Here is a 16,494-nt window from a genome sequence, read left to right as displayed (position 1 = left end):
GGGAGCCTTCCAAAAACTACTTTCGACGGACGGTGCAAGGGAGCGACGGTGGAATTCCAAGGAAGAATTGTAAAGCTGCTTCCACGTCCGAAAAACTACAATTGCGATGCCTCCTAAGAAAGTCCAAGGCGCAGCCGCGGGAGGGTCATCTCCCGGTATCCATGTGGATATCTCATCCCAAACCCAGGTTTTCCTTCTTAATTTTTATTTGATATTGTTGTAATTCAAACATGTAAGGTTAATTATTAGAAATAGGATATATTTTCGTCCTAGTTGTTCACGACGAAGGAACTTAGTCATCAATACTTTTAATGAAACATGCAAAATAAAGAAAGCATAAAAGCATTTCTAGCAAATAGCTTATGCATTGAAATGAATTATAAGATTAGATTATTATCCATTAAAATAGTATACTTCGGTGAAGCCTAGAAGTATAAACTGCATCTCGCACTATTAACCCATATCGCAATGAATCATCATGGAGAGTGCAAAGCATGAAACGACTTTTACGATGCATAAAATTTATGAAATTATCGTTGTCAACTACATAAATTAGCAAGAAAAAGGTTACTTATTTAGCATAAATTTGTTCGCAAAGAAAAGGAAAGATTAGGAAATTAACCTAACCTATGCTTAAACTGATAAGTTAGGGTTGAAAAATCACTTTATGCATAGTCAACGAATCATGTGGAAGTAATCTCGAAATTATCTTCTAGAGTTAACCAAATTGACATAAACTTAAAACACCTAAGCTATGAAATACTCGTTGGGAATGAGTTAAATTCCAAGAAACACCTATACCTTAAATACTTGCCCACATTCACTAAATGTAGGGACAGTGAATTGTAATCGTAAAAGAAACTAGGGTTTGTTGTCCCTAAGAATCTTACAAAGATGAAGCTTGGAAACCCTAGGTCTAACGATGTCTGCGTAAAGAACCGGAAACAGATTGTTTCGTAACTCCTTTGTCTCATAGTTCGATGCGACACTCGCGCAACAAGTGCGGAGTCATATGATCTTGTGATTAGATCACAAGAGAATGGTCAAATTCTCGCAATGAAGTTGGCATATCCTTATGCAAGTTATCTTGCAAAAGGATAAATAATCATCCTAATTTAGTGGTCTTTCTTGAGTAAAGAAGATTGATTGGAAACTAAAGACTAGCCGATAAACTGAAGTACCCAATGAACTTAAGGTTTGACCAAGTTGGGTTAATAGGGTATGTCCTAACCCAGGATATAGGGGATCTTGCTAAGTTGCAAGTCATCCCGAATCGAGTGCTGGATGCATTCGAAAGGAAGGATTCATTCCTTAGTAATTTGCCAACAACAAAAACGATCAATGAAAATGTTTGTGCTTGCTACAGATTTTAGAGCACTGTTTGGCTTTGTTTGATCAATGAATTAAAAGATAAATGGATATCTATACTTCAGGTTGAAGTCCTGAAGGGAGAGGCAGCTTCAGTTACCCCCGACTACCTACTTGACCCTAACCAAGGGGGTTGTTGACCGTGCCGGGAAAGTGGACCGAACCTGCCGCGAGAGGTCTCTTCGTTGAGCGCTACTTGGAGCAGGAGGACGCTTGGGTGCCAAAGGGGGGCTCTGGCCATAAATCCCTCGCTCTCGGGGTCCTGCACAAGAGGCTACGTGACTTGGGATTGGACCTCGAGGCCCGCATACTAGTGTACGGGTGGAAACTTGGATTAGTGATCCCTGTGGATTGTTGGATAGCCTTCGGGCGGATTGTGGATAAGCCTACGGGTTGGACTCTTTGTATTTCAAAGATAAATATGATAACCTGTTAATAAGGAACTTGTGTGACATTGTTTTTCTATGTCAAGTATAAGATTACGTGAAGGAACCAGTGCCTAACGGGTTAATTAAAGAAGTTGGTTGATACATGTCCAACTAATGTGTTAGGTAATTAAATAACTAAAACAACCCGAGGAAAGTGCGGAGGATAGGCCATAGGTTCGTCCTATGGATGGGTGGTCTCGGTTGGCCGGGAACTTTTCTCAAATCACGATGGACAGCAGGAGGATCGTCAAAGAACACGAACAACAAAAGCGTTGACCTAGAGTTATGATTAAACCCGATTTACGTTGTTTTAGGGGAACGGAATGGGACTATGCCTTATGGAAAAGAGGTTGAGCTTTGCATCCCTCTCATTTCCCATTCTCCTTGAACCAAGTGCAGCGTGAATCCGCTTCGGACTTGGTGTTTTTGCGTAAAGTAGTTCGCTTGGGTCCGACGCTAGTTGCTGTTAGGAAATGTCCAATAAGGAAAACCCTAATTTAGGTCGATCCTAAGTGGGAACGGCCGGAATACTTCCGCTAAGTGGTAGACGCGGAAAGCCCTAGATCGCAAACCCCATAACATTCCATGGGAGTGCCAGGCGGAGCTTTCTAGACATCCTTTCCGATGGACTGCTAAGACGTGTCCTGGATGATACTAGTGGACACGCTGCAGTTGGTATCAGAGCGAACCAACAACGGAATTGTTTTATGAAATCTTAATAAGAAGAAGTAAAGCAAATGTTGATGTTCTAAACATTTCCTTACCTTCAATGCTGTCTTGTAGAATTATGAAGCGTGGAACAAGTTGTTAGTATTTCGAGTCATGTTTATGACCGCAATGCATTCTCCGCATTATCGACAAAGGGTTGAGATGATGAACATCCTGGAGCAAATCTATAATCCATCGCCTTTGTACATGGAACGAAGATGGATGGGTGCTTCAGGAATCTACTATACAGCCACCCACCGGTTTGCTTACCTACAAACCAACCTAAAAAGGATCAAGTGGTTGGAAGACCTGAAAGTCATGAGGCTGTTCATTTTTGTGGAAGCTCACGTAAACTCAACTTTACAGATTCGAGGTCGGAGGGTTGAGATGAACTCATATGTATATGAGGAAGTAACATGTGTAATCCCCGCCGACAGGATTAAAGTGTTGGGTCGCCATGAGAAGAATGAATTCCAATGGAAAGGATACCCTGAACTTCCAATGACTTACCGATTCCTGAAGATCCATGACCCGAAACCATACTATTATACAGTTCCTATAGATAAATGTAATACAACGTTGTTCTCCCCAAACTAAATGTAACAGTTGGCTTATCAATGCAAGAAATGTTGTATTCCGAAAGAGCTATGCCCATATAATTAAAAATAAGACTTCTTTTTATCAATGTCTGATTGTGCATGAGAATTGATAAAAAGTTAAGTAGCTACATTTCTTACGTGATAGCAGAATTGAAGATGTAATATAATTCAATAACGATTATCGTATAATAACATTAAGAAACCTTTATCCAGGCACAACCCTAAGTACAGGTTCCTAGTTCGCCTCCTACATCAAGTACTGTTGTAATCCAAGAGAAGAAGTTTCTTCTCAAGTAGATTAAGCCGTCCGAGTTTGACGGGAGAGGTAGGTTCGTTCAAGCTGATGCTGAAATTTGGATTGAATCCATGGAAGATTACTTCGAAGCAGCCGATCCTGCACCCGCCAATCAGGCTATGCTCGCCAAGCTAAAGCTCACCGATGAAGCCAGCCTTTGGTGGAAGCAATGGTGCAGGGATCAAGGGATCGAGGAGGGATCCGTTACCTGGGAGAAGCTGAAGAAAGCCGTGCAGGGAAGATACTTGCCACCTGCATATCGCACGCAGAAAATGAATGAGTTCTACGAGCTAAAATAGCTGGGGCTCATGCTTGATGCATACTATTCTAAATTTGTCTCACTTCTTAAGTATGCATCGCAGATGGACATGACACAACAGGTGTCCAAATTTTGTGCGGGTTTAAATCCACCAATAAATACCCGTCTCGAATCATGCGTCTATCAGATCTTTAGGACGCACTCATTCGAGCGGCGCCTATAATTCAAGAGGTACAGGCTAGACCAAGGGGTAACAAAACTTGGTCTTATAATGACCCGAACAGAGGAGCATTCAGACCTCAAATAAAGAGAGTTCAAGGTCATAATCATGGACAAAGAAAGAAAGCAATGACTAACAATGTCAACAACTTTGTTCCTACTCAAAGCAATGGCCAAAACCTTCGTTGTTTCCACTGCAACGAACCCGGTCACTTCAAGAGGCAATGTCCCAAGCTTGGTGGAAGACATCGCCAAGCGCCTTTCCAAGGAACGGGCAGTGGTCAAGGAGCCGCTATCCGAGGCAGAGGGAGAACCGTCTGCATTACCAATATGCAAATGTGCGAAGAAGAAGAAGAAGAAGATCCGACCATGGAAGTAGAATTTGAAAGGGCGACAGTCCATGCCGCTCTACACAAGAAAGGACCGAATCGCTAGTTCTCGGTGATTCAGACATCGTCGGACTATCAAGGTAAAAGTTTCAAGACCTTGATTGATTGTGGCAGTACACATTCCTTTATCTCACCAACATGTGCAAAAAGATTAGGAATAGCCACAGTAGAAGCACCTACCCTGCTTGTGGAATTGACAAATGGTCGTGAGGTTGCTTGTACAAGGCAAACTGCTAAGGTGGAATTCTTTCTGGGAGGAAAGAAGACTTCGATCAAATTCAGAGTCATGAATTTAGGTATCCATGAGTGTCTACTCGGAATGGATTGGCTTAGGTCTAATGATGCCCACATTCATTGTGGAAAGGGTCAAGTTTCCTTTCGAAACTCTGAAAGGGAATTAGTCACAACTCAAGGTGAGGCTGGAGTGCCAAGAATCCAATTGGCCAAAGTATCTCGAATCATAAAAGGAGTCAGAAAAGGATTACCTGTCTACTTGATCAAACTCAACAAGTTAGATCAGAAGCAAGAGTCTAATGAAGGACCTTCTTGGCTAAAGGAATACATAGATGTATTCCCTGAAGAGTTGACAGAACTTCCGCCTCAAAGAGAAGTGGATCATGAGATTAGGTTAGTACCAGGAGCTGCGCCAATTGCAAAGAGACCTTATAAAATGTCCATACCAGAAGCAATTGAGCTGAAAGAACAACTCAAGCAACTACTAGATCAGGGCTACATCCATCCTAGTAGTTCACCGTGGGGAGCTCCAGTACTATTTCAGAAAAAGAAAGATGGAACACTTCAACTATGTATTGATTACCGAGGATTGAATCAATCAACGGTCAAGAACAAGTACCCTATTCCTAGAATAGATGAGCTTCTTGATCGTCTTTAGGGTGCAAAGATCTTCTCCAAGATTGATCTCAGGTCAGGTTACTATGAGATAAGGATAAAGCAATAAGATATTCCCAAGACGGCCTTCAATACAAGATATGGGCACTTTGAGTTCCTAGTTATGTCATTCGGGCTTACGAATGCAGCTGCCACCTTCAACAGGTTAATGCAGGATATCTTTAGGCCATATCTTGATGATTTCATGCTTGTCTTCTTCGACGACACTTTAGTCTATTCCAAACAGGAAGAAGATCATGAACCCCAACTTCGGATTGTCCTTGAGACAATGAGGTCGCATAAGCTATATGCTAAGATGAAGAAATGTGCATTCTTCAAGCGTCAAATTGAATACCTAGGATTCATAGTATCAGCGGAAGGAATCTCAATGGACCTAGCCAAGGTCACAGATGTGCTTGAGTGGCCAATACCAACATCCGTCAAAGAGATATGCAGCTTTCTTGGATTGACAGGATGGTATAGGGTCTTCATAAAAAACTATGCTTTGATTACAGCACCTCTAACGGACTTACTGAAGAAGCAAACTTCCATTGCATGGTCAACTCCCGAACAAAATAGCTTCGACAGATTGAAGCAAAGTTTGGTATCAGCACCTATTCTAAAACTTCCGGACCTCAATAAAGAGTTTGAGGTAGTAACTGATGCTAGCCTTCTTGCCTTGGGGTGTGTACTCATGCAGGAAGGTCATCCTGTAGCCTACTCTTCAAGGAAATTGAAGAGTCATGAAAAGAATTATGCTACGCATGATTTGGATTTGCTAGCTGTCATCCATGCTCTAAAGCTTTGGAGACACTACCTGTTGGGTAACAAGTTTACTCTAGTAATTGACCATAAGAGTCTCAAATGGATCTTTACCCAGAATGAGCTCAACATGATGCAACGTCGGTGGATTGAAGTGTTGGAGGAATATGACTTTGAAATTAAGTACCGACTAGGAAAAGAGAATGTAGTTGCCGATGCACTTAGTCGCAAGGCATTTCTTAATTCCCTAATCTTGCAAAACCCATCAACAGCTAGATCTCTAGCTACAAAAGTATCGATGCCAAACAATCCAATACTTGAGTTAGCTAGAGAGGATGCATGCCATGATCCGGCCTACCAAAAAATGCTAAGGGAGATCTCTATCAAAGATCAGAATCAAAAGTTGCAGGCTAAGTATCATGAAATTTCTATCAATAATGGACTTGTCTACTATAGAACAAGGCTGTGTATACCAGCAAGCCAGTCACTTAAGTAGAAGATATTGTGGGAAGCTCATGACTCCCCTTTCGCAGGACATCCTGGCTATGCCAAGACTCTTAATGCAGTTAGGAAGAGCTACCATTGGGAGAGGCTCAAAGGTGACGTTCTCAAATATGTCACCGAGTGTTTGTCTTGCCAATGTATCAAAGCCGAACATGTCATGATACTAGGGAAACTGCAACCGCTTGACATTCCCCAAATGAAATGGGAATTCATCAGTATGGATTTTGTTGTAGGCCTACCCCAAGTCCAGGGAGGATACAACTCCATCATGGTTGTGGTTGACATGCTTACTAAGGTTGCACACCTTATTTCAGTAAAGACAAACTATAAAGCCTCAGACATTGCAAGATTGTTTATCAAGGGGATATTCAAGCTACATGGTTTGCCCAGAAGAATCATTAGTGATCGTGACTCTCTCTTCACATCACACTTCTGGAGAGCTATCTTTGAAGCTATTGGAACTTAACTCTGTTTTAGCACTGCTTACCATCCCCAAACGGATGGCCAAATAGAGCGAGTAAATCAAGTCATGGAGGATATGCTAAGGGCATACTGCTGTCATGAGCCGAAGAGGTGGATTCAATACTTGCCTTTGGTTGAATTTGCCTACAATGCTTCTTACCAACAAAGCATTCAGATGACCCCTTCCCAAGCATTGTATGGTCATGATTGTCGAAGTCCCCTAAACTTTTCAGATCCAACCTTAAGGGTTGAAGCTTCAAGGCAGATGTTGGAAGAGATGGATGACCAAATAAAGTCAATAAGATAGGACATCCAAGTGGCCAAGGATAGACAAAAGGCATACGCGGATTTGAAGCATCAAGATAGAGTCTTCAAAGAAGGAGACATGGTCTTCATTCGCGTACGCCCCAAAAAGAGTTCCCTATCCTTAGGAGATTGCAAGAAGCTAAGTCCAAGGTATTGTGGGCCGTACAAGATCCTCAAATGCCTAGGACCTAATGCTTATAAATTACAACTTCCTGAGAACCTAAAGGTTCACAATGTATTCCATATCAGCCTATTGAAGAAATATGTACCTAACCCTAACCATGTACTTGACAATCAACAAGTTATAATGCCTAGTCAAGGAATCCTTGAACTAAGGCCTGATAGGATCTTAGATGTTAGGGAGAGACAATTAAGATCCTGAACCTTAAGAGAATGCCTCGTCCAGTGGAAAGACTATCCCGAAGAGGATGCCACTTGGGAAGATGAAGGCACTCTCAACCATCCATATCCCCAGTTCATCTCGAGATGAGGACATCTCGATTCCTCTAAGGGGGAGAGAATGTAAAGTTCTAAATCTCCTTCCTCGTGTGAACTACCCCTTATAGGAAAGGGGGATAATGATAAGACAAATTTTATTAAATTTTTGACGATAAATACAAATTTTTTTTCCTTATCCCCCCCCCCAGCCGACAGTCGTGCTGGAGGGGGAGGAATAGAAACCAGGCGGATGCTCCTCGCTGGAGCTCGCAGAGGGATAGGCTCATGCGTGAGGACACGAAGGAAGGGAGGATCCCCCTCCCCTCCCCTATTTAAACCAAGGGGGGGCTGCTGCCATAGGGACGAAAGGAGAGAGTAACTGCCACCATAACGCCGAGTCGTGCCACTGCCGTGAGGGAAGCAGTGATTCAAGACGCCGTGCTTCCGTAAGGCAAGGGGGGGGGGAAGTCGTCTGACTGACGGCCGCTGCCGTCTGATTGCGTTGTCCTGTTGCAGAAGGGAAGGAGGGAGGAGCCGCCAATCTCGAAGCTCAAAAGCTTCCAAGGGGGGGGGCCTCCTTAACCCCGCTTTCTATACCTTTTTATTAAAACCCTCCGCCCCCCCCCCCCCCCCCCCCCCCCCCCCCGGTTTTAATCCTTTTAAGGGCGTTTCACCCCCTTCTTGTGCCGTATGAAGCCCTTTTTTATTAACCCCCTCGTGTTTTAAGCCCCTCTCCCATGGGTGTTGGAACCCCGTGATTTAAACCCCTTTTTCCCCGTATTTAACCCTTAAGCCCCTTTCTTTTGGCCTTGTTAACCCCCGTGATTTGACCTTTAAGCCCCTTTGATATGGGCTTTAAAACCCTTTTTTTCCCCTGTGTGTTCAAATTCCTTTAGGCCTTCCCCTTGGCTTTGGAATCACCCCCTTCCCGTGGCCTCTTAAAACCACTTCTCCCGTGATTACCCCTTAAGCCTTTTCCTTGGCTTCAAAACCTTTCACCCCCCCACCCCCCCATGTGTAAACCCCCATACACCCCTTTTTCTCCAAGTTTGACCTAAGGGTCCTTCAACCTTACTTATAACCTTTACGGTTATTATTTTCCCTTGGAGCTCTTCTGTACCTTGTGTCTTTTCCACACCTTTCTATTCCCGTTTGTGCGAGTTTACAAAGGCCATTAAGCCTTCCCCATGGTTTAGTGGGTCTTAGTCGTGAAAGATTCTGAAACACCCTTTCGAATTTCCGACTTCAAGGAGGGAGCCTTCCAAAAACTACTTTCGACGGACGGTGCAAGGGAGCGACGGTGGAATTCCAAGGAAGAATTGTAAAGCTGCTTCCACGTCCGAAAAACTACAATTGCGATGCCTCCTAAGAAAGTCCAAGGCGTAGCCGCGGGAGGGTCATCTCCCGGTATCCATGTGGATATCTCATCCCAAACCCAGGTTTTCCTTCTTAATTTTTATTTGATATTGTTGTAATTCAAACATGTAAGGTTAATTATTAGAAATATGATATATTTTCGTCCTAGTTTTTCACGACGAAGGAACTTAGTCATCAATACTTTTAATGAAACATGCAAAATAAAGAAAGCATAAAAGCATTTCTAGCAAATAGCTTATGCATTGAAATGAATTATAAGATTAGATTATTATCCATTAAAATAGTATACTTCGGTGAAGCCTAGAAGTATAAACTGCATCTCGCACTATTAACCCATATCGCAATGAATCATCATGGAGAGTGCAAAGCATGAAACGACTTTTACGATGCATAAAATTTATGAAATTATCGTTGTCAACTACATAAATTAGCAAGAAAAAGGTTACTTATTTAGCATGAATTTGTTCGCAAAGAAAAGGGAAGATTAGGAAATTAACCTAACCTATGCTCAAACCGATAAGGTAGGGTTGAAAAATCACTTTACGCATAGTCAACGAATCATGTGGAAGTAATCTCGAAATTATCTTCTAGAGTTAACCAAATTGACATAAACTTAAAACACCTAAGCTACGAAATACTCGCTGGGAATGAGTTAAATTCCAAGAAACACCTATACCTTAAATACTTGCCCACATTCACTAAATGTAGGGACAGTGAATTGTAATCGTAAAAGGAACTAGGGTTTGTCCCTGAGAATCTTACAAAGATGAAGCTTGGAAACCTTAAGTCTAACGATGTCAGCGTAAAGAACAGGAAACATATTGTTTCGTGACTCCTTTGTCTCATAGTTCGATGCGACACTCGCGCAGCAAGTGCGGAGTCATATGATCTTGTGATTAGATCACAAGAGAATGGCCAAATTCTCACAATGAGGTTGGCATGTCCTTATTCAAGTTATCTTGCAAAAGGATGAATAATCATCCTAATTTAGTGGTCGTTCTTGAGTAAAGAAGATTGATTGGAAACTAAAGACCAGCCGATAAACTGAAGTACCCAATGAACTTAAGGTTTGACCAAGTTGGGTTAATAGGGTATGCCCTAACCCAGGATATAGGGGATCTTGTCAAGTTGCAAGTCATCCCGGATCGAGTGCTGGATGCATTCGAAAGGAAGGATTCATTCCTTAGTAGTTTGCCAACAACAAAAACGATGAATGAAAATGTTTGTGCTTGCTACAGATTTTAGAGCACTGTTTAGCTTTGTTTGATCAATGAATTAAAAGATAAATGGATATCTATACTTTAGGTTGAAGTCCTGAAGGGAGAGGGAGCTTTAGTTATCCCTTATTGCCTGCCTGACCCTAACCAAGGGGGTTGTTGATGGCGCCGGGAAAGTGGACCGAACCCACCGCGAGAGGTCTCTTTGTTGAGTGCTACTTGGAGCAGGAGGACGCTTGGGTGCCAGGGGGGGCTCTGGCCGTAAATCCCTCGTCCTCCGAGTCCTGCACAAGAGGATACGTGACTCGGGATTGGACCTCGAGGCCCGCATACTAGTGTATGGGCGGAAACTTGGATTAGTGATCCCTGTGGATTGCTGGATAGCCTTCGAGCGGATTGTGGATAAGCCTACGGGCTGGACTCTTTGTATTTCAAAGATAAATATGATAGCTTGTTAATAAGGAACTTGTGTGACATTGTTTTTCTATATCAAGTGATAAGATTACTTGAAGCAACCAGTGCCTAACGGGTTAATTAAAGAAGCTGGTTGATACATGTCCAACTAATGTGTTAGGTAATTAAATAACTAAAACAACCCAAGGAAAGTGCGGAGGATAGGCCATAGGTCGATCATGCGAATGGGTGGTCCTGATTGGCCGGGAACTTTTCTCAAATCACGATGGACAGCAGGAGGATCGTCAAAGAACACGAACAACAAAAGCGTTGACCTAGAGTTATGATTAAACCCGATTTACGCTGTTTTAGGGAAAGGGAATGGGACTATGCCTTATGGAAGAGAGGTTGAGCTTTGCATCCCTCTCGTTTCCCATTCTCCTTGAACCAAGTGCAGCGTGAATCTGCTTCGAACCTGGCGTTTTTGCGTAAAGTAGTTCGCTTGGGTTCGACGCTAGTTGCTGTTAGGAAATGTCCAATCAGGAAAACCCTAATTCAGGTCGATCCTAAGTGGGAACGGTCGGAATACTTCCGCTATGTGGTAGACGCGGAAAGCCATAGATCGTAAACCCCATAACATTCCATGGGAGTGTCGGGCGGAGCTTTCTAGACATCCTTTCCGATGGACTTCTAAGACGTGTCTTGGATGATACTAATGGACATGTTACAACTATGCCCAAACCACCTCACAGACCATAGCAATGTCGGATCATAAGCTAGTGATCTCTTCCTTCTCACTAGCATCATCTACCTCATGTAGAGTGGGATGGTTCCACGCGGACCCCGATATCTTTAAATACCATCATGTTCGTAAGGGAATTGAATCCATATGTTCCAAGCATTTCCCAATGACAAGCAACCCAGCCTAAGCCTGGGCAACTGCCATCAAAGAAAGCCAAAAACTTTTTAGTGGGGCGAAACAAACACAAATAAGGACAAGGCAAGAGCGGCGGGTAAAATTGTATCAGGAAATCTCTTTCATAGAAGATAGAATAACTAAAGGGAAACCCCACCTTTAGGATTTGCTTCTCTCTAGAAGGCTGGCCCTTAGACAAGAAGAGGCCTTAGAAGCTAAAAGTTTACACCTTTTTTTTTAGAGATTGGTGGTCAGACCACACGGATAGACAGGCTAAAGTAAATTTTAGTATCCTGAAGGCCAAGCAGGCCAAAGAGAGGCTTCCCTTGCTTGAAAAACCTAATGGCACCCTTGCCTCAGACCAAGCAGAAAACCTAACGATCACCTTTAACCATTTTTTTGACCTTTTTGGGAAAACAAACAAACCTACATCAAAGCATACAACCGCCAAAGCCATAATTTCTCAATATAGAAAAAGAGTTATCCCACCCGAATTAACTCCAATTTTGGACATGGACCTCTCTGCGGTTGAGATAGAAAACTCGATTGATTCTTTAGCTAAGGGAAAATCCCCGGGCCTTGATGGGCTTCCCAATGAATTCTTTCAAGAATTCAAAAACCTCTTGGTCATACCCCTTATGGAGGTATGGGCTGAAGCAATCCATTATGGGGCTCTCCCTATCACAAATAACCAAGGGGTGGTTAAACTAATTCATAAGAAAGGAGCTAAGGAGCAGGTGAGCAAATGGTGGCCCATAACTTGTCTCAACTCTACGTATAAGGTATTTGCCAAGGCCTTGGCAAGGAGGCTGGTACACCACCTTCAAGCTTGGATATGGAAGGAGCAGAACGGCTTTATTAAGGGCCACTACATATTGGATGCTATCATTACTTTCTGGGAAGGAATGGAATATGCATAGAAACAACATCAGGACTTAGTTTTTCTCAAGATATATTTCGATAAGACCTATGATAGACTTGAGTGGGATTATACACTACAATCCTTAGTAGACATGGGCTTAGGCAAGAAGTATGCCAATTTTGTCTCTACTCTGCTTGGGAATGCTACCATAGCCATCTCAGTCAATGGCATACTAATGGAGTCATTCCATTTGCGCAAGTCCATCCGACAAGGTTGTCCCCTAGCACCTCTCCTCTTTGCCATAGCTGCAGACAAATTAGGCTGGCTCTTAGAGCACTTTAGACTTCAAGGTAAATTTAGGGGCATCAAACTACCCAATAAAAAAGAAATGATAACCTATTTGCAAATGACACTAGTGTCACACTCAATAACGATGTAGAGTCCATCCTCACCTTTTGGAACTGCCTGTACATATTCTGTTTAGCCTCAAGCTCCAAAATCAACCATACCAAGACAAGAGTCATAACTCTTATCCAGGCCCCTCCTCAATAGATCTTAGACACTGGTTGCCAAATAATCCCTGAGGGAGAGGTTTTTCGGTTATTAGGTATCCCTATGGGCTTTGGCATGACACTAAAACAAAGATGGCAATGGGTAATGAACAAAATCCATTCTAAGCTAGAAAAATGGAAAGGTTTGCCACAAGGAATTGCTTCATGCAACGTTATTCTCAAGCACATCTTGATTCCTACATGTGTCTACTTCCTGGCATGCTAATGCCCCCCCAAAGGGTCCCTCAAACAACTTTAATCCTTATTTAGGAATTTTCTTTAGGGAGGGGCGGGGAGCCTTATAAATATAAATGTCCCAAAGTTGCTTAGAACACGTGCACCCTCTCAAAAGACAAAGGAGGATTGGGCCTTACAGACTTCCTCTCTCTATATGAGAAATTAGCTACGAAATGGGTTATCAGATGCATGCTTAACCAGGAGGAGGACTGGGCAATCCTTCTGCTTAGTTAGGTCCAAGGCTTCGATGTCCATCAACACTCCCGTTCTAAGTACCTACCAATCCACACCATAGTATTCTCCCCATACAAGTATACCATAGTATTCTCCCCAAACAAGTATAAATCCCGCATTGCATCCCCACTAGTCAAACATATTTGGGAAGCATGGCAGTAATATAAAAGGTTGGTAACCATCCCTGAGGCCTAGAAGCTAAGGACATGGAGTGGAAGAGACTCCATTTGGCTTAGCCTCACTCTTCCACCAATTGAACCTCATCAATATGGGATAGCCTCCTAACTTAACAGGAAAGGAATCAAAATCTGGTTGGACATTTGGGACAAGGACAATAGGACTTAGAGGGATCCGAAAGAGCTCAAAAGGTAGTACAAGAGGTTGAGCAATGAAGACTTAACGTTCATTCAAGACCAAAAAAGAATATGGCAAGATTTTAACCCAATGCTTATTCAGTGTAATGTGTAGGTTAAGATGAAGGATTACAGGTGGAACACCAAGTCGTCTCTGCTCCCTTTGCCCAAGTTACCTAGGGACAACAATAAACTGATCGCTGCCCTCAATCAAAGATGCTTCTGAACTGGAATAACTATCAATGGGAATATCGTTTTCAAAAAATTTGGACCCCCTATCTCCCCCCAAAGATCTCTCATCTGCTATGGCTCATACTCCATAAGGGGGTTTGGACCCAAGCCAAAGCAGAACATATCGGGATAGGCAATGGCCATTGTCCACGATGCAAGAGGGATAAAGAAACCATCGTACACCTTTTTATTTTATGCACAAGTAACAGGTGTTATTTCAATCGGTTACAAGATTTTGTCTCCCCTGGCGATCCATATAAATTGACATGGAAAGAAATCCTCCTGGGGGAAGCAAACGGCCTCTCCCCCTCCTTGTGAACCTTGATACGCTGAATGTTTCTATGGTCCATATGGCTTGTTCACAATGAAAAAGTATTTAACGGTAAAAATGTTGATTGTCTTCCTCAACTTAAAGTGGATCTTTGTTGGTAGGTTCAAAGGAATGCCCGAAAATAAGCGACGCATGACGTGTAGACCTCCATCAAACGTTTAGGTACCGGATGCTCAAAGGAGGAAAGAGAAGCTAAAAACAAGAAGGATATTGCTAAACTATTCCAAAGCATTATAAATACTGCAACGACTGGGGACTACACCATCAGGATTCTCGTCGATGTCTTCTCTACCTTGCCGGATTGGGGCTCACTGTCAACAATTTCTCGGGCCACTGGGAACCTCTCTACAGTGGATAACACGGTGGGTCAAATGACTAGTATCCCTCATGCCACCATACCCAATAGCTCCCTTGATAGCCCTTTACAGTGGATAACATGACGGGTCAAATGACTAGTATCCCTCATGCCGCCATACCCAATAGCTCCCTTGATAGCCCTCTCTCTTCACCACTTCAGAACCAACCTGTGCAGCTCCCAGTAGCTCAGCCTCATGCCCCTTCCATGCTAGATAGTGTTAATGGACCTCAGGCTCTACACCTCAGCCACATGAGCAATTGAACTCACCTTGTTTCATCCAATTAGAATAGCTCCACCAAGTCCTATTGTATAAGTTTTTGGCAAAGGGGTAGCCTTGTAAGGCAAGTGATTGAGTGATAGGGGCAAGATCCCGAATTGTACATACTTACCTTACTTTTTTTAATATAGTTCACACTTTCATTAAAAAAACAACTTTAAATAAGAAGAGATGAGTAAATTAATAGATAAATATATTTGAGATACAAGGCGTCGAGCTACAACATGTAACTAAAAATTCTACCTTGATTACTTGGCTTAAGTTTGCCAATTTTATAGTGGATTTCCCAAAACAAATGACTTTGTCACAGTCCAAATGTTCTTCCTTGCATCTTGAAAGATCAGATTGATTCTAACTTCCCATATTGATTGTAATCCTAGACTAAGTGAATGAAGCGCAAGCTTCTTATATTGATTACTTTCCCCTACATCCTACAAGTTGCTATGTTTTGTATCTCGATAGCAGCACATACTATTTGAGTAGGACCCAACCTTGTTGTGCAATGCACCCCTTCTGGAACAGATGAAGGAGGGACTCCTCATGCCCACATTTGTAGTTACCAATGGTTACTTCCCTCTTCTTCAACTTGTCACCATCAAACAAAGCACCTACCATGATCCTCCACAAAAAAACCTTATCTTTTAAAGGAAGGCTAAGTGATCTGTTTCCCTCTAACATTTACCCTTTTTAATGAAAATCAATGCCCCATCCAACCATCTAGTCTGGGATCTACTTAGTAATCTATTGATTGTTTTGATTTTGAGCTTGCATTGAGTGTTCTTGCCCTCAAGTTCTAGATCAGGTGGAAATAGGCTTTGTGATATGTCTAGCTATAGACCCAAGCATTTTCCCCTAATTGCACTCCACCCAAGCTGATAGGCAAATTATGAGTATATTTGACTTCCTCAAAAGAAACCAACTCATCGGATGCAGTAATCTAATCCATAGCTCCATAGAGGCCTGCTTTCATAATATTAATTATTCCCCTACCAAGCCACATTGCAATCAAGGGCCCAAACCTCCATGACCAGAATAGATTCTCATTATGTGCCAACCTTCTTAGTGATGCATTCTTCTTGGCCTTCCCCATTACCTTTATCTAAGAGGATAGAAGAGTGGCAATAATTTCCTTAGCTTTGACCTTCGTTATAGCTAGGGATTTAATCACATAATCTCTTGATAATCTCCATGTAGAGTAGAATTTATTTTTCTATGTGACAAGCAAACCTTTGAGCATGATGGAACTTCTTCACTATAGCACCTAGGAAATAGTTTGGTTCTCAATGCTATGCAAGTAATCCCTAGATAGGAGCAAGATATTTGTTATTGCCATTCTTCCCCCATTAAAAACTTCCAACTATAGAATTCCATTGTTTATTCTCCCTACCCCCAAAAAGTAAGTGGTAGGAAGAAGTAGGAACTACGATAGATAAATCCTTTCAATATCCTTAGCTTCACATGTAGAGGCCAACTTTGTGTAAATTAATCGTAAAACCAGTAGCCTTCCCATATAGGTCTAGCATCTCCATGGC

The sequence above is a fragment of the Lygodium microphyllum genome, chromosome 28, assembly GCF_053477565.2.
Source record: "Lygodium microphyllum isolate KBCC chromosome 28, Lygodium_microphyllum_v1.1.10, whole genome shotgun sequence".
In the NCBI taxonomy this organism is placed as follows: Eukaryota; Viridiplantae; Streptophyta; class Polypodiopsida; order Schizaeales; family Lygodiaceae; genus Lygodium; species Lygodium microphyllum.
Note: the sequence above shows the minus strand (reverse complement) of the source record.